Below are 26822 nucleotides of genomic sequence, written 5' to 3'. Positions count from 1 at the left end.
GAAACGTCTCAAGGGCATGATTCAGAAAGAAGGAAACTGGGTGCCGTACGAGTTGAAACCGAGGGACATCGAGCGCCGTTTATTTCTATGTGAGCAACTGCTTCAAAGACAAAATCGTAAGGGTTTTTACATCAAATCGTAACCGGTGATGAAAAGTGAGTTCGACAAGATAAACGCCAAAAATCATGGGGAGGCCCGGGCATGCTACTTCGTCGAAGACAAAACCGAATATTCACGGCGCCAAGGTTATGATTTGTATTTGGTGGGATCAGTTCGGTGTGATTTACTACGAGCTCCTGAAACCATCACTGGAGATCGTTACCGAACCTCACGTCGCAAAAGTCGTCAAAAAGTACCTGGAAACGCTGAAATGGGAAGTCTTGCCCCACCCGCCGTATTCCCCAGATGTCGCCCCTTCTGACTTCCACCTATTCCGTTCGATGGCACACGGCCTGGCAGATCAACATTTTCATTCCTTCGAAGAGTTGGAAAAATTGATTGCTTCATGGATAGCGTCAAAAAAGGACTTCTTTTTTCGAGCCGGGATCCGAAAATTGCCGGATAGATGGGAGAAAGTTGTCGTTAGCGACGGACAATACTTTGAATAATACACCTGAGAGCATTTTTTCGCAATAAAGCTTTTAATTTTGGAAAAAAAAAATGGCGGAAGCAAAGTTGTATACCTGATATCTTCAGCAAAAATACTTCAAATGTTTTTTTTTCTTCAAAACGAGATAGAAACAAAAAAATTTTAGTGAAAAAAAAATTTTTTTATTCGAAATTGGTACTACCCCCTTAACAAAAAATTAAGGTGCCACTTTCAAAAGAAGCGTTATATACTCTTGTAAAACTTATTCGAAGACACGTTAGCTTTTAAAAATCAGTGAAAGTCTGACAGATAGTGCAGACTTTTGACCGTCTTTTTCCAGTTTTGGACCACTGTGCGCCGTTTTAAAATTTAACCTATAGAACAATGGGTAGAACTTGATCATTAATATCTCTTGTTGTACTTAAACCTACAACATAATTTTTGCTCCATGCTATCGATAATATGATCAGTAACTTACGATAAAATTTTCAGTAGTATGAAATAACCACAGATGAATCAAAATTATAGATTTCTAAAATGTTTGGTATCAACGAATATCATTGACATTGTATTTTCGCATTACCTACTGGGTAGGTAGAAGAAGTAAAAATTGTTTTATTCATTCTAGCCTGCGCAATTGGCTCTGAAGTATCAGTAAAATAATTATTAAAGAACTTTTTGTTGCTTGTTCCATTTAAATTATTGTAATTCGTTTTTTCGTGTTAGAATAAGTGTATCGTGAATTCTTCTTACTTAAGTATAGATGCAACGTTACAATGATGAAAGTAAAAAAATAAAACCTTCAGATATTCAGAAGAGTGAAGAAAAGTGTTAGTTTTATTCGTATTCACGTCATCCAGTTACGTCTCTGACATTACCCATCCAATTTTTTTTTCGCACTCGGATGACCGTGTCGAACTAGTCTCAATCCCGATGTTTAACTGGACGAGTATAAAAAGTAAAAATAATTGTCGATTTTCGAACAAGGTTTACTTTCATTCGGCGAGACAAAACGTCGTGGTGAGAACCTTCCACCAACAGGCCTCCTACATGGTGTGCCTCGTTTGGGTTGAATCCTGAAAGTAAATTCAGAACCTTGATTCTGGTCCACCTGAATTCAGGATTTAATATAAGGTTTAGAATCTAGTTTCAGAATTTAGTTCCAGAATACAGATTCAAAAGTTGGAACTAAGAGTCTGGAACTAAATCCTGTTTTAGATTCTGGAACTTTCGGTACTTGGGTTCTGAAACTAGCTCTAGGAACTGAATGCAGTTCCTTATTTTTAAAGTAAGAGGGCTATTAAAATATCTTCTGAAGATTGTAATAAATGAAACAAGGAATAGCCCTACGAGGTTTGTTTGAAATGTTGACACGGGACTGCACAATTATTGCAAAAATCAATGCGTTAGTTTAACTAATGTTTATTTTGTTAATAGGTATGCGGGTATGAGTAAGAATTCAGCGAATGCGAATGGCTGAAGCAAAAACGTGTTGGGAGCAGAGTTGCAAATTGTCAGTCATGTCAAATGACCTTGACAGACTGACTAAAATCATCGTCAACTGTAATCGGTACGGTCAAAGTGTCTGTCAAATGAGATACTCCACAGTTCTATGACCAAGTAGAAGTATACTCAGTCAAAGACAGACGACTTTTTTGTTTTCTCTCTCATTCTCCTATTCCCTGTTGAAGTAAAAAAATTCCACGAGAGTACTAACATAAACATAAATTGATAAAGTTCATTGCTCTTTGCAAAAAGTCATCGGACTTCGGACAATCGCATCGGCAATCAATGAGCGTCCTGGTGAGAGTAATATCAAGAGAATTTAAGTTATGACAGATCGGCTTTCATACACTCAATATATGATGATTGGTAGAGCCTGGTCCAGTAACATAAGCTTTCCAATCTTCGTCGTGCAAAGATGCTAGTTTATAGTTTTAGCAGCTCTGGTTGGGGAAGTTCATGTTCTTGGTAACCATCTGGACATTGTTCGCAGTATACTATTATATGACCTTTTTTCGTAATGATAAGATCCTAAGTCCAACTAAACCAGAACGGAATATTTTTTTGCTTGAGGAAAGTGGTTTTTCGCATGAAACAGTAATAATTTTTTTTGATGTTTTTGATACTCTCGGTTTTCGATATTAAACCGATACCGTTTTTCTAGTACTCGGGAAACGTTCTCCGGATACTTTAATTTTATTACGAACCAGTGATTTGATCATGTTCAAAAATTTCGGATTTCTACGATAAGAGAGCATAATTTTGTCGCGTTGCTCCTCTGGCTTCGATACCTTTTTTCACAACTTACCGGTAAATGTAAAATGTTAATGTTCTACAAACAATCATATTTTAAATAGTAGTTGTGTAGTTTTTTAATTCACGAATAAAAGAAGTTAAATATGACCAATTTTTTCCGCTTCAAACTTTAGATATGAATTTTGCTTTGATTTAAGGACTTGTGCCTTCTAAGGGATTGATAGTACCGATTGTACTTCTTTGAATAGATCCAGCCTAGAGGCCGCGTGGCACCCGCTGACGACAAATATAGCAAAGAATAGAAACGTTGAGCTCCTGCTCCCACGTCGTAAAAGAGGACAATTAAAGAAGCTTCCTTTGCATACTTCCAGTTATGAAATTTTGCTATTCTGCTATATACGTCTATCGCGATAAAGTCCGAGGAACTATTTCCACGGATAATTTTAGAGATTTTCAAAAGTTATCAGTTATAGAGGAGTACAATTTTCTAAAAAAAAGACCCCGCCATTCCTTTGTTCTATGAAAAAAATGTAAAGGGAAACGGAATTAAAAGAAGAATTTGTGAAATAATAACACCTTTTCAAAATCTAGATACTGGAGGAAACATACCGCAGAAGTTTATCTGGAACTTCTATAGTTAAAAGTATTTAAAAATACTTCCGAGGGAAGTGATATCCATATTATGGATTGAGAGAAATAGTACTTAATAAAATTGTTCCTGTAAAAGATTTCACGTATCATGACTCAAGAATTGTCAAAACTAAAAATATGACGATATGTTGGACAGCAAATTAATCGAACAACTTTTCTGTACTAGAAATTTGATCTATTTGAACGATTCACTTCGTTGGCAAGTGTAAATTATTAGGCATTTCGAATCATTCAATCTCAAGCCGGATTTATTCCATTGTCTTTGGAATTGTTCTAGAATACTCAATAGTGGTGGGATTCATCGAGTCACCCAGCTTTCGTCGTTCTGCATCAAGGATCTCGATCAGTTTTTCGTCTAGGAACCGTTTCGATGCAAATCGGATCAATATGTTTGCATACGCGGTTATCATGGGAAACCCGGTGGCTGGTGGGAGATGCAAGACCATGTTACAATGTGATGAATATAGATGGAAAACTTCTAGATTGGATTAGATTTCATTCGGGATTTGATTTCTCTGTGAAACCATTCATATTCTGATTTCGTTTTGCACGAGCAGCTCGTATGAAAGAAAGCAACTCCCCTGCACGTAAGATATGATTCAGTGTAAACATAAATATCGTACTTATTATGGACGATATTTAGGATAGCTTGTTCGGGTTTGACATCAAGCTAGATAAAATCATTCAGAGAGGGTTGAGCATATGCAAATTGGGATCCGAAAACATACGGTTCAAGTAAACTGTTTGCAATCTTGTTCCGAGCGGTTCGGTTTTCATCATTTAATTTCATACCTTGCCTATCTTAGGGACATTCCTTTGAAAACTATAACGTGGCTTATGAGAATTTGAAAAGTTTATTTTATCCCATCGAAATAATCCACTGACTCACTGGTATCACTGGTGGATGTTTACCTGGGTACGAGCGATGTTATCTTTGTTTCAAGGTTTCAAGGTCAAGCTCCCACTCACCCGTAGCCGCCAGAACCGTGTAGCAAACCAAGCGTGCTTCAGCCAACAGAAACGGAACCAAACACATTGCTGGTGGGTGCGGAATTCGAGTATCTCGCTAAGGACACGCATTTTCTTCCGTCTTTCTTTCTTCGTGGGCTTCATTCAGTAGAGCGCTCCCCATGTCGACGATCGATACAATTTTATGGCGGTAAAGCAAATGTTTTCTCCCACTGCTGTCCTGTTTTTCTTTTTTGGAATTTTCAAGCCAACCGGTGCCGGTGAGGTTTCGAAGTTGTTACCAAATATATGTACCCACAAGAGACACCACAAATACGGAAGCAGTTCACGTTTGGCTACCTACCAGATGCCTGACAGGTGATACTGTTCATCCTCAGTTCCGAATCTTAATGAAATGATACGGATTCAAAACGATGTCATATTAAATAATACATTTTTACTTGTCTTGTATATTTCTAACAAATCATTGGATACATTTAGTTTATGCTGAATTGCAACATAAAGTGTAATAAATTAAGTGTACATAACTATTTTCTTATTTTTACGTTTCGCCTTCGACTCACCAGTTCATTAGCAGATTATGTTAAACTGCCAACGCCACCTAACAGTTCAACATATACCGCTAAGCAGAAGAAAAGTCAATTTGCAAAACCACTGTTTGCACTGAAGTGTCATATCATAGGTGTTTTTTTTCGTGTGAATATGATAATCGAGCATTTACTGATATTTAGCCTCATTTTATTAATTTCACACCACTCCGAGAAAATTTCATGTTTACTCTGAACGATAAAGGCATCTTCAACAGTTTTGATAATTTAGAATAACTTTAGGTCGTCTGCAAAAGATAATCGTGAACCTTTCAGTGAAAATTCACGTCGTTTAAATACAGTAGAAATATAAGTGGTCCGAAATGACTGCCTTGTGTAATACCAGAAAAAGAAAAAAAACTCCTCAGAAACATTTTCATTTCATCTTGACCGCAAGCCGTCGATTGCAAAGATACGATTGAATCCACCGAAGAATGTTGGAACCGAAGCCCACTCTGTCCAATTTAGCAATTGTGATAGCATGATTGGGTTGGCGGTTCAGTGCATAGGACGCTGGTCTTACAAGCCAGCTGTCGTATGTTCGAGCCCCGACCTGGAAGGGTTCTTAGTGTCAGTAGGATCCATAGTACTAGCCATGCCATGATTGTGTACACTAAGAATCGGCTGCGAAGTCTGTTGAAACAGAAACGCCAAATTCCACAAAAGGAATGTAATGCCAAGACTTTGCTTTGATAGCATGAATAATTTTATCAAAAGCATCCTCTACTCATCAATTAAAGTGGAGATCGATAAACGCTTGCTATATTATACTGTTCATAATGATTAAGAAGTTTCTTTTATACAGATGTCGGGAGTATTATACACTAGGGATGTTCGATACCGAGTCGATACTTTGAAGTATCGATACTTTCTTTCGAGAATCGGGTATTTTTGGTATCGATATTACATCAGAACGATACTTTTAGTATCGATACTTTAGGTCTCGATACTTACAGTATCGCTACAGATTGAAGTCAATTTCTATTACAACGGAATATTTTTTTTTGTTTCAATTATAGAGGTTTTAACCTTAAGGTCATTTGCCACGTCGGGTCAGAAAAACTTTCTAACCCTATGTGCGGGGTTGAGAATAGAGCTCAGGTGGGCTTAGTAAAAGGCATCGACTAGCCCATCACGCTATACCCGTCATCGATGGAACATTTTTTGACGTGAATGCGTCTTACTTTACTATGGGGCGCCTTTTCAAAATTACCCTCTGGAAGAGCGGTTTTTTCGTGAATATTTCTTGTTTTATTCAACGTATCATCCTAATTTTTCTACACGTCATCGGAGACATGATCAGCAATTTTTGATAAAATTTTCAGTAATATAACCACAAATAACTAGAAATTAAAATTTCATATTTGGTATGTGAAAAAGGTAAACATTTGATGCTTCTTTTATTCTAGCCTGCGTAGTTGTTTCATTCAGTTCAGATCGGAATCCAGGTCAAGAATCCAAGACCAGATTTTATTTTTCATTTTCATAATCCAGTTCTAATATTCAGTTCCTCGCCCGAAATCCAGGGCTAGAATTGAAATCCAGAATTCTGGAACTTGGGCTAAATTTAAGAATTTCATTCTAAGCCTGGTTTATGGACCCGAAATCTGGAACATAGATCAGGATCTTCGTTTTAGACCTAGACTCTGGAGCTAAAATTTGGAAATGAAATTTTTGGACTTGAATATGAATTTTGAAATATAATAGTTCTGAACCTCAAAGTCTGGAACTACAGCCCGAAACTCTGGATCAAATTCAGATCTAAAACTCAGCTTCATTTCCAGAATTCTTTTCTAAAATGCTTTCCAGAACCAGGTATCAGTTAGAGAATGCTGGTCTAGAATTAGGATCCAAAACTCACATTTACAATTCTAGAAGTGTAACTGAATTCAGAGACTAGATTCTGAAGATTTCTGAACTATATTCCGGATCTGGATTTTACAATTCAGTTTCGAAGCTAAATTCTGGGGCCGATTTTGAAAATTGAATCCTGGATCGGACTCTCGAAGAATCCTGGTCTCGAATTCAGTTACAGATCTCAGCTTCAGTGATCAGTTCAACAATCTAGATTCAGAATTCAATTCTTGGACTCAGTTTCAGAATTCAGTTCCATAGTCTAGCATCGAAATTGAGTTTCAGAATTTAGGTCCAGAAAGGTTTAGGTTTTGTGTGTAGGAATGCCTTCGCAAGTAGAAAGTGACAACTTCTGCTAACTTTTCTTTTGCCGATTCGGATAGTAAATGGTAAAAAACCTCCGACATACCACAGACTCGGGTGATTCGCATTGATCAGATACCTTGGCCTGACTTCTTTGGTAGAAGGTAAAAGTTAAGTAAAAAAAAAGTAAAAAAAATAGCTCAAACAACCCTCCGTCACGTCTAACCTTTCCGTTATATATATTTACATGCTTACTCTGCCTTGAGTATTATCACTCTATAATTTTCGTATCCTGTTTCTACAAAATGATCTCTGGTTAGCTGAATATTGCAAAAATTTACTCGATCGAAACGAAAATCCAAAATCCAAATTAAACTCGATTCGCTGACAAGATGCGTTTCTGAATTTCTCTGCTGATGCTATTATCGGTAACCACCGAAGAGCCCAAGTACATGAGCTTCCTTTTCAGCTAATGCAAATTTTTACGCCTTTCGTTATACTATTGCCATCATATTCCTCGACGCAGAACGCCAATTTGTCTTGACTTGAATCTTGCGTACAAAAAATTTAGCTTTTTATTCGGGTTCGGCGAAAATATGGCGGCGACGATATTTTTCTATTGAAAGGAGCCCTGACGTTTCGGGAGGGTTCATGTTCTTAGGCACAACATAATAATAATCTTTTACTTTTCCGTAATGGCAATATGCCAAATCTTCCCAAACCAGAACGGCACAATTGTGTTGTTTGAGAAAAGATAATACACACTCCTGTACATAAACTTTCTGGTTGATGATATCGGTGACGATTCAAATGTCGCTCTTCAACGAATAGATAACCCGCCACAACTGTTCAGTTGCTGTATATTAACAGATCGGCTGAAAAGTTCGTATCGTTTCTATGAGAGGGCGCCACTAGAATTAAATCCATACCATTTTCAGTTAGTACCAACCTTCAAAAGATACGTGTATAAATTTGACAGCTGTCTGATTATTAGTTTGTGAGATATTGCATTTTGAGTGAAGCTACTTTTGTTATTGTGAAAAATATGGAAAAAAAAGAATTTCGTGTGTTGATGAAACACTACTTTTTGATGGAAAAAAGTGCCGCCGATACCAAAAAATGGCTTGATGAGTGTTATCCAGACTCTGCACCGGGCGAAGCAACAATTCGTAAGTGGTTTGCAAAATTTCGTACTGGTCATATGAGCACTGAAGACGATGAACGCAGTGGACGTCCAAAAGAGGCTGTTACCGATGAAAACGTGAAAAAATTCACAAAATGATTTTCAATGACCGTAAAGTGAAGTTGATCGAGATAGCTGACACCCTAAAGGTATCCAAGGAACGTGTTGGACATATTATTCACGAATATTTGGATATGAGAAAGCTTTGTGCAAAATAGGTGCCGCGTGAGCTCACAATCGATCAAAAACAACAACGAATTGATGATTCTGAGCAGTATTTGGAGCTGTTATATCGAAATAAAACCGATTTTTTTCGTCGATATATAACAATGGACGAAACATGGCTCCATCACTTCACTCCGGAGTCCAATCGACAGTCAGCTGAGTGGACTGCACGCGATGAACCGAACCCAAAGCGTGGAAAGACTCAACAATCGGCCGGTAAGGTTATGGCGTCTGTATTTTGGGATTCGCATGGTATAATTTCCATCGACTACCTTGAAAAGGGAAAAACCATCAACAGTGACTATTATATAGCGTTATTAGAGCGTTTGAAGGACGAAATTTAAAAAAAAAACGGCCTCATTTGAAGAAGAAAACAGTTTTGTTTCATCAAGACAATGCACGGTGTCACAAGTCGATGAAAACCATGCTGAAATTGAACGAATTGGGCTTCGAATTGCTCCCACATCCACCGTATTCTCCAGATTTGGCCCCCAGTAACTTTTTCCTGTTCTCAGACCTCAAGAGAATGCTCGCTGGTAAAACATTTAGAAGCAATGAAGAAGTAAACGCTGAAACTGAGGCCTATTTTGAGGCAAAGAACAAATCGTACTACAAAAATGGTATCGAAAAGTTGGAAGATCGCTATAATCGCTGTATCGCCTCTGATGGCAATTATGTTGAACAATAAAAACGAATTTTGGCAAAAAAAAATGTGTGTTTCTATTAAACGATACGAACTTTTCAGCCGAACTGTTAATTTTTCACAAACGATGGTCAAAACAGGTACAAAACCCATAAAACTGTCTGATAAATTTTTCTAGTTTGCAGAGCTTGTTAGTTTGTGGGCATAAAAGCTTAATTCGGCACTACTGGTCCCCCCTTTTTCTCTTCCGGAAGCATCGAAAGTGGTGCAGAAAAACCTAAAAAATAGAACTCACTTCGATTTCTCTGCGATGCTTGAACCGATTTTCACAAATTTGATTTGAATTAAAGCTCATATTATCTTTAAAGCTACTGTGAAATTTTATCCGGATCCAACCTCCGGTTCCGCAGTTACAGAGCGATGAGTGTCAAAGTTTCCAAATCGCCATATAGATTTACAATATGTACAACACCGAAAGAAGAAAAAAACACAACACGAACGATGCGTGCTTTGTTCTATTTCGTACACGCTATGAAGAAATCGAAACGGTTACGGATGTCTGCTACTGGTGAGTGATATTGATAAAAGACGGTGCTGCGGTTGATAAAAATTCTAGCTATTCTATGATAAATGCGACCGAAAGAATAATCGAATGTCATTGAATTCAAGTTTATTTGAAAAAATATGCAATTTGCACGTGCCACTTGAGCCAATTAGTTCTGATTTCGTTTCTTGATTTAATCCAAATAGAGCATGAGATAGTAAGTCTAGGTTTAACTAGGTTCAAAGCTGTTCCAATTTGTAGGTCATATTTGTTGCTGGCAAACGAGCCAACTTCGGCTATTCCGGAACTACAGAATAAACAGAATTTGTAGAGTTTATTAGATTAAGTCCGAACAAACTTTGCTATTTCTATTCAATGAACAGTTGTTTTTGCGAATTCCACAGTAATATTTTTTAGCTGGCGTTCCATGCATAGAGCGCTGGTCTTACAAGCCAGTTGTCGTATGTTCCAGGAAGGATAGTTAGTATCAGTATGACAATTGCACCAGCCATTCAATGGTTCCGTACGCTATGAAACGGCTGCGAAGTGTGTTGAAACAAAAAGGTAAAATTCCACAAAAAAAGTAATGTGGAGCCTTTGCTTTGCTTTGTGCCAAAATGTTTGGACTCTGAAATTAGCAATCAATGTTTTCACGCGTTGATTCCGGTCTTCGCCCAACTTCTGATTGTTTCAAAGGCGCAATATGACAACCCAAATACTTTACATGTGGATGAACGAAATCCTTTCGCGAAAGGTTCCTCTTCCGCCTATACAATACACCCTAAAAAGAAGTCGTGGGAAATTTGGTTTATTTTGATCAAGTATAAAAAAAAATAACGCTAGTGAAAAACAATAATTTTCGATTCGATCGTTAGTATTAAATATTGCAAATATTTCTAATAACATGCATTAATCGATAGGTTGATAACCTGAATGTCAACACTAGTTAAATTAAATCGTAAACTATAGCTTTATCACCATTTTAGAATTCAAGGATTTTCCGGGTTTTGAGCCAAATGACGTAATATATTTTAGATGTAATAACATAAAATGTCAAAAATGGTTATCAAAAGGAGAGATAAATAAGTGCTCATAAGTTCCTATTCCATGCCTTCCCGAGTGCCTACGATGATCAATAGAACGGCGTCGATTAGATGCTATCGCCTTCTGCGTTAGTAGCAGAATGAGTGGGTGCGAATAATTCATTTCATTCATAATTCATAATTCATTTGAATCACGAAATTTATTGAAAATCTTTCAAATAGGTCAAGTATTCCGCCTTGACGTCCTATTGCTGTGTGTATTAATGTGTATTTAAACCTTTAATTGCAAGCGATCGAATGTCTTTCTGTAATGTTTGAATCCGTTTGATGCAATTACCTCGGAAAACGATTTGCTCTGTATATGAAATAGGTCATCAACAATGAAATGAAAGCATATTTTTTTGCTGTTGTTATGGCGAAAATGTGTTAAAAGGTAGGTATTTTTGTGTATGATGCATCATAATGAGTTAACAGCTTCCTGAGCTGAGAATGAGTGAAAAATGAAGAGTTAATCATACTGCTTCAGTTAATTTACTGTTTCGAGTCGATTGTCATACTGATTACTTCACCACCCAGTAGGATCTACTTAACTAGCCCATGGTCGAGTATTGAAATCTTTCACGTATGTCATTATCCATTGTCAAATCAGGTAAAATCAGCCATATCATTTTGACTAGATTTTGAGCTTATTTTTTAATCTTTACTTTTATTTTCTATTTACATTGTTATTAAGAACATCGATCAGCGTTAGTTCCGATCTATTAATGCAAATTAAATAAACCACAGTCAACCTAAAACTGAGTGAACAAAACTCAACTGCTAAGAACCACATATAGCTTTCTAACGAGTAGATATAGCTTACAATTCAGTATATTCGTGGAGACTAGGTGAAAATGACTCAATGTTCTAGTAATTTTCTAGCAGCGTGTGTAGAGTCCAGCAACCGAATGGAGGGAATTGTAGAAATATCATTAACAATGTTCTGAATAAAGTTTGAAACAGTTTTGGAATTTGAAGGGCGTCAAAAAGTTTACTAAACATTGTTAATTTGTTTATGTTGTTCATATGTTAGTTGTTAACTTGTTAGTTATCTATCAGCTCAATATAGCTTTTTGTGCGAAGGGCTGTGGTCCACTAGAAAATTGATAGTACCTATTAGCTCTCCCCGGACAGTACCAGCCAAGATGCCGTGTGGAATCCGGCGGAAAAAAATGAACCAAGAATAGATCCACTGGGTTACTGCTTCCATGTCGACAATTGCAGGAGTTTCTTTTTCCTTTCAGTTAGCAGATATTTTCAATGTTTCACTTCTGATTACTCTATTTTACTAAATTATCTCTTCATATCAATTTCCGTCTAGCTTCAGATAAAAGTTTTATTTGGAATCTTTTCTTCTTCCATGTTATTGATTGTCTTTCAGGATTATAAATTGAATGATAAAAATCAACTATTGCACAAAGTTAATAACAGAGATAGCATATATCGGTATATTGAATACATAGTAAAAAAACACTTTCTCGGTAGCCGGCTGCCCAGATCAACTAATATAACCATTTAACAAATTTAATAAATACAAAAAAATCGCGTTCAATCTGTTGACCTTATTTGGTGATTTAAAATGGTTTTATAACAACTGTTTAGAATATGTGAACGCAATGAATCAACTATTTTGTCTAAATCCTATTCACTCGTTTATTTTGTATCACGTAATTTCATTTATAAATATTGTATTTTTTCTTCACGCGATAGTATTGCAAATTTTTCTTCAATTTCCTCGAACAAGAGCTGTAAATCAAGACTTCCTGGGACTTCAATATAGGATATTATTGAAACGTTCACTCGGGAAATCAGCGAGTTTAATGGTGCATCCGAGCATCTTAAAACCGGAACATACTGAGTCGCGCATGAATAATAATACTGAAATTTTTACTAACAAATATCCTTCTCCCGTGACACTTGTGGAGTGCGCAGTAGTATATACGGCCTCTAGTAACAACAAGTGTTGGACTAACATCCCTTCCCATTCCTTAGACGATCTACGTTCGGGCCTGGCCGGCGCCGGTACTGATCAATGAATTCTGGGATTACCAGAAGATGTACATATAAGGATGATTTATCAGTCCCAGGACGGATCATCTAGAAACTCCCTGTACAATTTCAGCTAATCCCGATCAGTAACGGAGTAGCAACCAGGGGTGGTCACTCAAGCTCAATATAGCTTTTTATGCGTATTGACCGTTTGTTTCTAATTATGTCTAGTTCTTGTTCTTGTTTTTTTTTTGTTTTTTTCTTCACTTCATTCGAATAGATTTGATCAAAGAATCTTGAATCTGTTCATAATTTTCCGTTCGGGTAAACAAACTGTTGATTCTGTCTATGCGGGGGCTAGGAATAGAACCCAAGTAAGCTTCATGAATCGCTCTATACCTCTGCCATTATTTAAATTATTATTTTAACAATAGAACTTGAACTTTGTTCACAATATTTTATATTTCAGAGAGAGTTAGGAAATACTTTTTTATGAAAAAGTCCACTCTCTTCGCAATTAACATCGCTACCGGAAAAAACACCTGACACAGTCCTTCCGCGTACCCGCGTCAATGATTTATTTTTTCATTTTAATTTTCTTTGTCCCTTAGTTTTCCAACAGGACTGGACATAGTTTTAGCTGGTAGAGTTACAGTTATCAAATTGTAATTTTTATTTTTTGCTCAAACACCATATAAACCATTAGGGCAAACTACTTACCCGGTGAGCAAACTGGCTGCTGTTCCAATCCGGGTTGGTTGGGGGAAAACTTTTCAGATCCGGCCTTACAACTATGGTACAGAAAAAAATAACACTTCCTGATGATTTTCCTCCTGAAGTCCAAGGATAATATTGACGTCGTTGTCCGGTCACTCACCAGAGAACAAGAGAGCGGCAGGTGAAATATTTCAGCTATGTAAATACCAGAACACGCACTCCATTCAACATCACCAATACCATGAATGGCAGTGAACTTTACTCCCCGTAAATCCCGTCGTGACAAAAAGGCGATGGGGTGCCAGCGACGGTGAGAAGTTTTCTTCACTGTTTTCCAGCAATGCAATATATACACCTATATAGTAGCACGAAATTCTACTTTTCTTCTAGAAGCTCGAAACAGTGATAAATTTTAATGAATAACTAGATAAACTATCTGTGAACTATTGTAACCGCAAATTGCAACACTTTGTCCTAAAAATACACTACCAAACTATCGGGAAATAAGAACAAGAAACTTTACTCGATACACTCGAAAAACTGGGCTAAAACTCTCCATACACTGTTTCTACAATCCATCTGCTACATCAGACTGGGAGGAATGTAGCCCACCGACGAGTTGGTTGCTGAGTGCCGAGTTCCTCATTCACCCCCCGAAACGGGAGCTCACTCGCTCGCGTCATGGGAGAGTTCCGTACATGTGGTTCGTGTTTATTGTTGTAAGCCGGAACCTTTTCCTTCTCTTCTCTTTCAGTTCTGAGCACGTGTCTCGTGTGAGTGAGTGAGCTGTGAGCGATGGACGGTGTGAGGATGTTTGTTTGAGTTGACAAAAAAAACGGAGACCGACTATCGAGGCAGCTCCACGATTTTCCCGGAACGAGTAAAGCCCTATACAAGGTGATTATAATTTATTGATTTATTATATTCATTATTTCTCCCTGTCGGCATAAGTAGATAAGTAGACAGCATAAGAAAGTAAAGCCTTGCTAATATATTTCTATTAAAACATTGATTTTATACACTTGAAGCTTCGCAAGTGAATTTCGGAATATATAAAAAATTCTAGTTTAGGACTACGATTACTCTTTACTGAAACGTTAGACTATTTGTCACAAGAAACTAATGTTCATTGTGTTTGACTTATAAAATTTTGTTTTTTGGCGAAGCTGTAAAATTGATTGTGTCGAACAAGTTAAAACAATCGACATCTTTGCATTCGCTTGTTTCGGGACAACTTGGATTGATGTATTGCTGTATTATTGTATATTGTATCATTTAATTGTCACATTGGTATAACATGTGGACCTTGTCAACAAAATTTCTGCATTATTTTTCATCAATATATGTGAAAATTTCACGATATTCTAGTGTTTGGTCCACGAGTTACTGTGATGTGAGTATCGTTAGTCTTGATATTCTCAAAACAATTCATTCAAAACAATTTCGTGTGATGATTCATCATTACTTTTTGATAAAAAAAAACCGTTCCAGCTCAGGTTTACTGAGTTTCAACGTGCTCGTGCTGACACTGACGATGCTGAACGCTCCGGCCGACCAAATTTGGTCATTATACCGGATACGATGAAAACAGTTCAATATCTCTTAAATTTGATCAGTATCTAACGGGGAAAACAGATTGGAAAAATGACATGCGAATGCAACTATGTAACGAAAACCGCGAAAATGCTACCGCATAGACCGGACTCGAACCCGTAGCAAACTCGTAACCAGGGAAATTGTTTTGCTAATTAAAAAAATAAAACTAGAACAAGACGACTCAATGTCTTAACCAGACTAAAACACATCGTTCATTAAATCGTCAAAGTGAATGCCACGTTTGTTCACGATGAACCAAAAACGAAAACAGGTCGTTGATTCCCAACACTTCGCCGAAATGACCCGAATTTTTAGCGCAGATATGTTACAATTGACGAAACCTGGATTCATCACTACACTCCGTAGTCAAATCGCGAATATAGGCCCGTTGAGGTTACGGTCTCAGTATTTTGGGAAGCTCGTGGAATTTTCTTCATTGACTACTTTGAAAAATGTAAGACTATCAAAAGCGAACGGTACATTGACGAATTTGTGCCACCATGTGGAAATTGCAAAAATTGGGCTTTAAATTGCTGTCGCACCCACCATATTCATCAAATATGGCCCCGGCGACTACTACCTGTTTGCAGACATAAAAAAATGCTTCAAAGAAGGAGATTCTAGTCCAACGAAAAAGTCTTCGCTGAAACAAACGCTTATTTTCGTAATTTGAATAATATTAAAAATATTAAAGAAACGCTGAACTCATTGTGTTGTTATTGAAGAAGACTATGTTAATGTACAAAATTGTGTTTTGCAAAAAAAAGTTTCCTAGCTAGTCCTGGGATTTTAGTTTTTTTTAGTTAGTCTACGTGTTAGTTCGAAATAATATCGATAAAGTCTAACAATTCTGGCGCAAGCACTTCACTGATAAAACTGCTATATTGTATTCATATATTTTACGATTTATATCAGTACATGAGTCATGTGTGATACTACTCCTACTACTTCTCACATGAAATATGAAAATCCTGTAAAAATTACCTAAATTTCACAAGTTTGGTATATACAAACTTACAAGTTTGGTACATAGAAGCTTACAAGTTTGGTACATAAAATTTTACGATTAGATTTTGTGCAGTGTACGGAAACATAGTACATGAAATATATGAACAAACATTGTATAGATTATTTCTATATAAACATTAGAAAAGGTGCCAAGTGCAAATAACAGGTTCTCTTCGTTTACTTTCTCTTTCAATTATTACGGCATATTTCTGTCTTTTCCAAAAAATTCTTAAGTGCAAATCGAAAGTTGATGGTTTCAGTTATTATTTTTTGTTAGAAACCTGGATTACCGATACAACCGTAATAATTAAAAAAAAGTAAACAAAGAGAAACTATCATTTGCACTCAGGACCTTTTTTAGTGATTGTCTTCATTTGTCACGCATATGCGAAGACTATACTATACAGGTTTCATGTGATAAACTTTTTTTTTGTTGCTCATTGAAGTTTGTGATGAATTATGGTGATGGATTACACGTAATTTTCATAGGCAGCGAAGGATTCGAAAAATCGACAGTCCTACGACAAAAGGGCCTAACTGCAAATCAGAATCTCTCTTTGTTTACTTTCTTTTTTAATTATTACGGAGCCAGTACTGCAATTGGTTGAAAGTTTCCAATATAAATCGAAAGCTTGTGGTTTTAACTTGAAAGTTTTGCGAAGAATAAGGCATCAAATATAAAATCTATCCGGTAAATCGTGAAAGAAACTGTCATTTGCAGTTAGGCCTTTTTGTGGTGGGACTATCGAAATGTATGTAACATAGCAACCTTCTTCATTTACTCAATAAGTATTTGGAGTAATTTGGATTTAATTTTTTCAAACAGATCTGGTGACTAACACAAATGACATTCATTTTCCTTCACAATTAAGCGTATCTAATCCTTTAGACTCTTTCATAATTTCGAGCAAAACTTTCTACCTAAGCCTCACTAACAAATTTATTCATATTTCCGTGGTAAAAAATTACGAACACAGAAATCAAGAAGTGTTCTCCGTAACATCAATGTTACCTCGTTAATCGAACCCAAAATTCCAGCTACTCAGCCAGCCTTATAAGCACATCCGTGCTGATGGGATCATATTTCGTTATTCTTTATGACTAACCCAGGAACGAATCCACATGAAAAAACAACTCCCTCAAAACAAGCTCACGGTAGTAAATCGCTCACCACCCAACACCCAGCATGCTCACCAACACAAACACAACGGCGACCGTGTGATCGGTGCTTTTGATTCTTTGCCGTACGCACAAGAATCACAATCCACCACACCAGCGTAGCAAGCCGAGAATTTCCACTAACCGAATTTTTCACCAATTTATTTTCTTTTTCGTTCTCCTTTGCCACCCAGCACTCACTTTTATCACATATATTGGTGTTTCGTTTACTCTAACCCGATTGTCAGAACAGAACAACCTGTCTCTGTTCGATACATGCACTAACACACTCGTGCTGCGAAGGAAAAACTCTGCTATACTGCTAAAGGAAAAATGGACTGTTCTAATGTTTTTTCACCTTTGACTGAGCTTATTCGGCCAATCAACCTGAATCCACAGCACTTCTCATGCCAACCCACAGGCCTTTGCACTATCCCGAACGATAACACTCGCGGGGTTCAGATAGTTCCACAGGATCCTACACTTTCGGCCGATAAACACTGTCCCTGCGATGCTGAAAAGTGCATCTCCTCCAGTGAAAATTTGGCATTTGGCGAGCAGAAGAAAAATTCACACACTCGTCCCCGTGAAGCTATTTTTCTTCTACTGATGACGGTCTTCTCACTAGATCTCACTCACCACCGATGGATGAATAGCACCGCACTTGATTCCTTGTGCTGGGAAGCAAAGCAATAACAATATTATTTGCGATCCATCACAACTTGAGCTGCGACCGTCGAGCGAATGGTTTTGACATGTTCTAGTGAGAGATGAGAAATGCTACATGGAGTGCTCACTGGACGTATAGCAAGCTGAACTTGCGTGTCTGACGGTGAGTACCAATTGGGTTATAAAATATACAGGTCACTGAAAGAAAATTTCCCGTCGTTCGACTGTTTTATTTATATTTTTTACACGTCAATATCATTAACTTATGCACTGCAGGCCAATTTCTCAATTTACTCTGAAATCCGCTGCAATAATATGCTTCAACTAAAATCAAAGGCATGTTCATTTAAATGATATTATGTTGATTTGATTGCTTGGCTTTACTTAACAGGTATACAAGTGTCAAGCAAATTATTTTTTTCCGTATTTTTCGTAATCGGAGTTTTGTTTCTTTATATCGAAAAAACGTCGATGAAACAAATAGCTAACAAAAAATACACGAGTTTGTCGTCAATCGGCATCACCACCACTTGCAATTCAAATAATTCCACCACATTTTCTGCACAAAACTTCTATTTTTTCTGAATTTTTCTAGAAACGAATATTTTGATTTAGGTCGTTTTCGCTTGAGATAATTAAACTGACCAAAGGTAGTTTCACAAAAAAACACTTTTCCTTAAACTGAGCTGGATTCGCACTTAGCAACGGGGGTTTGAGCAATCCTGATATAAAAACTGTGTCGATTTTCAGTTCAACAACGTTGAAACTAGATTCTTAACTAGCTTCAAACGGTTTGACAGCAGTTAGGGTGGAAACTGGGTTAGGTTTGGCATCAAGCGAAAACGACATTAGTGTGCTCTTTCCTTTTAGTGGATACTTTTTTCTTTTGTATTAGACCAACAAATGTTTGCAAAATTGTTACAACACGCTCTGAAGAAGACTGAACAACAAAAAGACCATGATGAAAAGAAGAAATCTGTTTGGCATTTCAATTCGTCCTGTTGTCATGAGCAACTCGCTGTTTGTATGCATTTCTTTTCGCTGCATGTTGCCACTATTCTATGACGTATTGTATAGTAGCAAATCTAAAAATTTATGAATCAAAGACTTAATTTTGTTTATTTATTTTCCATTTTCCACTTTTCCAAGGGAAAATACAGTAAAAAATTATTATGCAGTGAAATTTAGAGGAAAAAACAGTACACAGTATTTGGATAGAAAATACTGTAAAATACAGTGCGGATACGAATGTTATATATCAGGGAAAGTACGTCTAAAAGAATAGCTAACATTTCGATATACCGGTAGTAGTATTTAAAAACGTGCCTAATCCACCTAGCAGTGATATGATAGATGATACCTTTTTTATCAATCCGCATATGTTTTCTGCATGAATATCTTCGATGTTTTAGCACGGGAACATACATTCAAGCGAATACAAACTTTTTCAAAAAAGCTATGTGAAGCATACAAGAAAGGATGGCTTTTATAGTATCAAAGAACGCTCTCTAGCGTAAGACGGATAACATATCAGTAACAAAAAAAACGACAAGATTCATTTAACATAGAATGGACACCAGTGCGAGAGCGAATTTCTCTCGATGATCAGTCTGAGCATCACGGGTTAGCACGTTGCTGTAGGGATTCGCTCTGAAACAACAAACTGTTGTTCATTCTCGTTTTGCGATCCGATTCATTGCGGGTAGTCGATAATTAGGTTTTGCACGATGACGACACAAATGAACTGCCGATGAATCAAGTTCATCTTTGACAGTTGCCGTGTACTTGTTTTGTTTTGCGACTGCAAGTTAAAAATTGAAAAAATGACGAAAAAGTGCCTGTTAAAAGCGTATTCCACAATGAAAATAACTAAAAAGATTACGCTGTATGTGTTTCCAGCATCAAGGAGCGATTTATGTATGAATCTGTTGAGTGTGAGGCGACTTGCAATTTTTACATTCGAACGATGAACTTCTGATGAACTTTTAAACTGTAAACAAGTACACGTCGACTGTCAAAAAAAGTTCATTCTGTTCATTTTTGTGAGGTTATGTCATGTTCGTGCAAAACCTAATTGTGATAGAATAATTTTACTATTGCCCCTTATTCTAATTATGTGCATATAACCTTTGTATAAGTTGTGTCTATGAAAATGTCTGTGCTCCACACAAGGATTTTGAAATATTGTCACCTAGTATGAGAATCATCAAGCCGAATCATCGATTCGATTTTCTGCGATAATTGTTAACTTGCGATTATCTCTTGGCAAATTCCACACAGTGCCGATCATTGCCAGACTGTATCTTTTAATTACGTGCCGTGAAATACTCAGAGTATGAGGTGGAACGTAGTAATGTAGAAAAAATTTAGCACGGTTCATGCATTGAAAGGCAGTTCTTGTAGCATCAGCTACCAGATTGAAAATGTTGTATACAATGTAGAGAAATATTGAGCCACTTTCAGAAAAACTAACGGCAATAATAGAGACAAGGCAAGAGCCCATAACGGATTACTAGGCTGCTCGAAGCGCCTCTACAGGAGAATTGCTACTTGGTGATTGCTTTTTAAAACAACCCATTTTTTGCACAAATTGAAATCTCTGTGGTTTTAGTTCTCATGACATTATTTTAATGACAATCGTTTTAAGCGGCAGTTTGAGATTTTAATCACTCATTACCCTATAATGTTGAGACTGCAAATCGGATGGAATTTGAGCCTAAACGGAGAATTAAATCGATTGAACATTCCATGAGATGTCGAAGAAAGTTCCACTTTGGAGATTTTCGTCATTGTGTACGGTACTTCCAGAGCCATAACCAGCATAACCCAAAACGGTTCGTATGGCCATAAATTAATTTGACGAATAAATTGCAATAGTTTTGAGTCCAACTTTGAAGGTTTTTGGTATTGTTATCTTCTTTTTTTATTTAATACTCTAATTTTTAAGGCACACTGCTTAAGCCGAGAGTATTTTCTAATTTTAATTTTTTTTCTTAAAACTATGATAATTTCAATCATTTTGGTGATTGTTGGTAGGTCGGAGCTTATCCAAATGACGCTGGCACATATCGATGGTGCCCGCATCCTTCTGTCCGTGGGGAACACCCCCGGATCACGGAAACTGCTGGCCCGCATGCTGATCATCGTCAAGTGCGATTGTCATCTTCTATATCGGTTTGAATTTTAAAAACTCATTACCCTGAAATTCGAGAATCGGAAGTCGGAGTCGGATAAAATTCACCAATTCTGTATGGAACCATGAGCCATTAAATTTTAATTTTTGTGTATGAAATTCGATTTGGCCTTATTTGAGAAAACGATTGAGATTTGTAAAAGCTATTCGATACCGGAACCGGAATTTGAAAATCGGTGTACCAGAAGTCAGTTAAAATAATCTAAGGAATAAATAATAATGATAAATAATCTAAGGAACTGTATAGTTTACATTTGATTCAAATTTTTTTTAAAAAAGTGAAATGTTTTATTGTATCTTAAGGCCTTTCATTTGAATCTTAGATCGGTTCAGCCATCTAAGAGAAAAATGAGTTACGCTATTCTAATTTCGTTTTACATATCATTCTGTAGTTCTGGAACGGTTAAGCCATCTCCAAGATTCAGTGAAATTATTTATCACACACGCATTTGCTGATCTCGATGGACTGATTCTAATGGTTAATAGGTGTTATGTTCTTCCATTGATTGCAGTAAGTAGTTTGAATCAATATGATTATGGAATTGTTTTCAACTCGAAAATGCTGTCATCTTTGCCATCATCTGGTTTGCATATGTCCTATTCGAACGATTATGTTGCCAAAAATGAGCCGTGCTAAAATCGAACCGAGGCAAAATGTCATGAAAAAAGATGCTATATATGTAGAGTCTTTTTGGTACTTAGAAACAATTGAACGTAACAGTATTAAAATCGTGTTTCACGTTGCTACAGCGATCAAAACTGCTACAAAATTATCGATACCTCCATTAAAAATGGACCAATTTTAATTAACTATGGCTTTTTGGATAGCTATTACGTGCAGAATCTAAAAACATATTCTCGTTTCAACGCCAGTTGTGACAGATATTGTCTAAAAACTAAAAAATTTGACTTAAAATTTCGTATAACTCAATAAGTAAACATCCGATCTCAAAACCATTCAATAGCGTTCAGAGTGACGGAGAGACCTTTCATTTGCGACTAGTTTGATCAAAATCGGTTCAGTCATCTCTTAAATCTCGAACTCACGGGACATTTGCTCAGTTCGTCGAGCTGAATCGATTAGTATATAACACTCAGCCTTCCGGTCCTCGGAAAATTTGCACCAACAGTTAGTGTTCCTGGTTCATCATTAGTCATTAGCTCATAGACTTCACGCTAGATTGTTTTTGCTGTCGGTTAACATGACAAATTTATTTTTGTTTTATTTCGATCGAATTCTCGTGTGATTTATGCGACTTGAAAAAAAAGACTCACACAGGATTTTGAAAAAAAAATGTTCGAACCTGTATATCTGTTATCTGTGCTGAAGCTGAATTTAGGAATTAAATTCTGAAACTTAATTTAGGAAGTAAAGGCAAATTCACGATTTTTTTTCGATTATAGAGGCTTTAAAATGTTGGTCATACGTCTTTCGGGCCAGCACAAATTTCTGACCTTATGTACGGGGCTGGGAATCGAACCCAGGTATGCTGCGTGAAGTACACCGACTAACCCATCACGCTATACCCGTTCCCTGAATTCAGAAGAATTCAGAAGTCAGTCCCGAAATTTCAGCGTGGTGTAAAGGCTCAAACGCTCGGATTTCGCTCACATTTACTTTTCGGACGTCGTGGCGAGTAGTCGCCTTCGTCCAGCAGCAGTAAAATTCTGAAACTAACTTCTGAACCTTAAATTAAGTCCTGAGTTCAGGTGGACCAAAATCCAGGTTCTAAAGTCAGTTCCAAAAATCAGGTTTTGAATTCAGTTCCAGAACCCAATCCAAATGAGGCTTTGCACCAATTTGTGTTTACTGTTGCTGGATGAAGGCGACTACTCGCCACGACATCCAAAAAGCGAACCCGCTTGTGAACAATTTTGGCAGCCGGACAAAATTCCATCTGTTTTTTTTTCGCTCGACTTCATTTGATATTCGTTAATCCTGCATGTACAAACGAAAAACTCAGGTCGCTTTCACATCTCATCCAAGTCAGTCGATAAAACAAAACCGCTTAACAATAGCACGATCTCGATAAGAGTGAACCAAACGAACAAAAGCTACCGCCGGTACGAAAGAATACAATTATTGTTGACTTCAGGCAGATCAAATTCCGGAGAGATTCTCTCTATCGAAAAAGAAAAGTAGAAGAATTTTTCCCCAGTGTTCTTAGTGGCGTACGTTTATTACGCATGCGCTTGAAGAGGGCTATACCTTCTTATGTGACTTTCGGTCAGCATACAAGAATCCCGTGCAAATCACTTGTTACCTATGACAATCAGATGGCCACATGTCAATATTGCCAAAAAGCTGTTCACTACGGTAAGCCATGTGATAAACTGGACAAGGAGACATCTACACCAAAGGACAACGGTGCTTCCTTCACACCAAGCCCAAGCAACCCCAGTACACCTGTGACAGCCACCAACATCAATGAAGCATCCCCTTCAACTAAACCATCAGTATCCTCTATAGATCAAAGTACACCAGCTTCAGCTGACAACTTACCCTCCAACCAACCAGCAACTGCAACCAATGTACAACAAGACGCATCTACAGCAAACTAGCAACGAACTCAAGACGGAAATCAACAACAATACCAATGATTGGATGGCAATGGATGACGAGGCGAACCACAAACAAAGTGCCCCTCAATCCTCGCAGGAGGGAAAGGGAAGCTCCTCTCCCCCTAGAAAAAGGGTAAGAACGAGATCCAATACAAAAAAAAATATTTAAAAAATCGGTTCGATCGGCCACGCAAAGCTTGTACGCAAATAGCCCTGAATAAAAATATCTTTTCAATAAAAAAAAAACAAAAAACTAAATATTGAAACGAGTAAAATATGAATGAGGGTATGTTTGATACTGAGGAAATAATGTTATTGGCAATAACATTCTCCATAATAAGTATATATGAAGGGCTTAACTTCTTATAAAAAAAATTAAACCGATGATGCTAAAATGATTAACATCGGGACTGAGACTGCTTCTCAACCGTTGTCCGAATACGAAAAAGGCCAGACGGCGTGATGAGTTTTCCTCATTGTGTCCGAAAATTTTAGAAAACTAATTTTTTGAGTTATTTATGATTTTCTCGCACTGTTGAGAATTCAATAATGCCTTTATGTAAAAGCGGCCGTGGTCTAGTTGAATCTTGCCGAGATGTCTCAATTAAGCTAGGAGTGACGTCTTCAACTGTACACCGAGTTTCAAAAACGAACCAAAACCGGCTGCTCGGCCATCCATGGAAGTTGACCATCAATGTCAACTTCCTTCTCTGAGCAGCCTAGATAGCCGTGTAGTGTCGGTAGCGGTTTCCCAACTGGCTAAGAATAACGCTACGGTCCACCTGTACCGGTGGTATAAGTCCACCAAATTATTTTTTACCAAGAATTGATCCACTGGTTTCCTGTTCCATGTCGTAAAAGGCCACAAAAATAGGAACTCCTAAGTCAAGGTGTATTTCCGTGCCGATGGCTGGATGGCTGCAGGAGGTTAAACAATGCAGTCGTGAACGGAATATCTTGGGGTTTTCCCTTACTGTGTTAAGCGAAGCTCTGGCACAGTGGACGACTTCTTTCTTCGCAACTCGTGGGATTTAAATGATTAAAACATTTTAAAAAATCCAATATATTCGGTTTCTTGTAGTTGTTGTACGGTTGGTGCTGGAGGTGAAATGTTCGTTACTCTAATTGATAATGGTTAGAGTGGCGCAAATCAATCTTCAGCATAAACGTACAGCAACTATGAATCTATCCAGACTTCTGCAAGAAGGTAAAGCTTCTATAGCTTTGGTTCAAGAACCATATTTCCAAAAGGGAAACTTCTACGTTGGAAAATTGTTAAACCCAGTCTTTGTTGCCTTCAACAAGACCGGTATGACTAATCCACGTGAAATGCCTCGAGCATGCATACTTGCAAATAGTGCACTCGATGTTTCTCTCATATCGGAGCTCACAACTCGGGATATTTGTGCTGTCACAGTTGGTATGACTATTGATGGCATAGACAGGAAATATGTCTATTGTTCGGCATATTTACCGCATAACCAACCTTCGCCAAGCGATGACTTCAAAAAGGTTGTATCATACTGCTGCAAGAGTGATTTACCGCTTGTAATCGGCAGTGACATAAATGCTCACCATATCATTTGGGGCAGCACAGATATAAATTCGAGAGGCTCTGATATGATGGAATTTGTGAGCAGTACAAACCTGCACATAGTCAATGCAGGAAACCGTCCAACTTTTGCGAGATCTGGAAGAGAGGAGGTTCTGGACGTAACTCTCTGCTCTGATAGAATTGCGCATGAGTTGGTGAATTGGCTCGTCTCCGATGAGCTCGAACCTTCGTTGTCTGATCATAACATATTCTTTGATCATTCAAACGTTAAATTTGATATTATCACATATCGTAATCCTAAATCTACAAACTGGGACCTCTATGAAGAGGGTTTGGCGACTAGATTTTACGGGTACCAACCAACAATTGAAACCCCAATTGATTTGGAAAATGTTGTCGACGAGACAAACTCACTCATAGTTGCAGCATATGAAGAGGCTTGTCCACTTCGGATTGTGCGAGCTACTAGAGGAACTCCTTGGTGGAATGCTTAACTTGCTAGACTAAGGAAACTATGCAGAAGAGCTTGGAACCACCGACGCAGAGATGGGTCGGAGGCATTCGTGTCGGCTCGAAGGGCTTACCAAAAATGCTCTTCGATCGTCTGAGCGAAGTGGTTGGAAAAGCATCTGCACAAATGTCTCTAGTCTCAATGAGGCTAGCAGAATAAATAAGTTACTTTCGAAGTCCAAGGACTTTAATGTCAGTTTCTTAAGAACTTCAGATGGTGAACACTTGTCTGATGAAGGTGATGTACTTCACTATCTTTTTAACACTCACTTTCCAAGATGTATGGATCCATCACCGACAGCTCTTCCCGAGACTTTTTCAGGTAGTTACGATTCTTGGGCTCTTGCTCGAAGCGTTGTGACGATTGAATCGGTCAAATGGGCAGTTGAGAGTTTTGCTCCGTATAAGTCTCCTGGAAAGGATGGAGTTTTCCCAGTGTTACTGCAGAAAGGGTATGAACATTTCAAACATGTTTTGAAGAAAATACTTACTTTTAGTCTTGCGACTGGATATATTCCAAGAGCCTGGCAGGAAATAATTGTCAAATTTATTCCCAAAGGCGGTCGCGACACTTATGAGGAAGCGAAGAGTTTCAGGCCTATCAGTCTAAGCTCATTTCTTCTTAAAACAGTGGAACGCATAGTAGATCACTATATCAGGAATGTTAGTCTGGGCGTGCATCCGCTACATGGAATGCAACATGCTTACCAGCGTGGAAAGTCCACTACAACCCTGTTACATGATGTTGTGTACAACATTGAAAAAGCTTTCTCACAAAAGCAATCTTGCTTGGGAGTTTTCCTAGATATTGAAGGTGCCTTTGATAACGTGTCTTTCAATTCAATTCTGGAAGCAGCCCGTGGTCATGGCATACCTTCAAGTATCACAAATTGGATACACGCAATGCTTAGCAATCGACTTCTTTGTTCATCGCTTCGGCAAGCAGAGATTAGAAAACTGAGTGTCTGTGGGTGTC

The 26822-nt window shown here is 37.7% G+C and overlaps 1 protein-coding gene across 15 annotated transcripts in view; it reads right to left on the bottom strand.

Annotated features, from left to right (window-relative positions):
- The window catches only part of LOC131436556 (calmodulin-binding transcription activator 1), a 477355-nt gene extending 459278 nt beyond the window's left edge, over positions 1-18077 (bottom strand). For 5 of the 15 annotated variants that reach the window (XM_058605322.1, XM_058605333.1, XM_058605336.1 and 2 more), the window contains exons 1-2: positions 17716-17981; positions 13599-14088 (exon numbers count right to left, since the gene is read on the bottom strand). The gene's annotated coding sequence lies outside the window, so the exon portion shown is untranslated. The other 10 variants (XM_058605335.1, XM_058605337.1, XM_058605326.1 and 7 more) reach the window with 9 other exon arrangements.
- Positions 18078-26822: the final 8745 nt, after the last annotated feature.

This window comes from Malaya genurostris, chromosome 3, assembly GCF_030247185.1.
Source record: "Malaya genurostris strain Urasoe2022 chromosome 3, Malgen_1.1, whole genome shotgun sequence".
Taxonomy (NCBI): Eukaryota; Metazoa; Arthropoda; class Insecta; order Diptera; family Culicidae; genus Malaya; species Malaya genurostris.
This window is presented reverse-complemented; position numbering and strand designations above follow the sequence as displayed.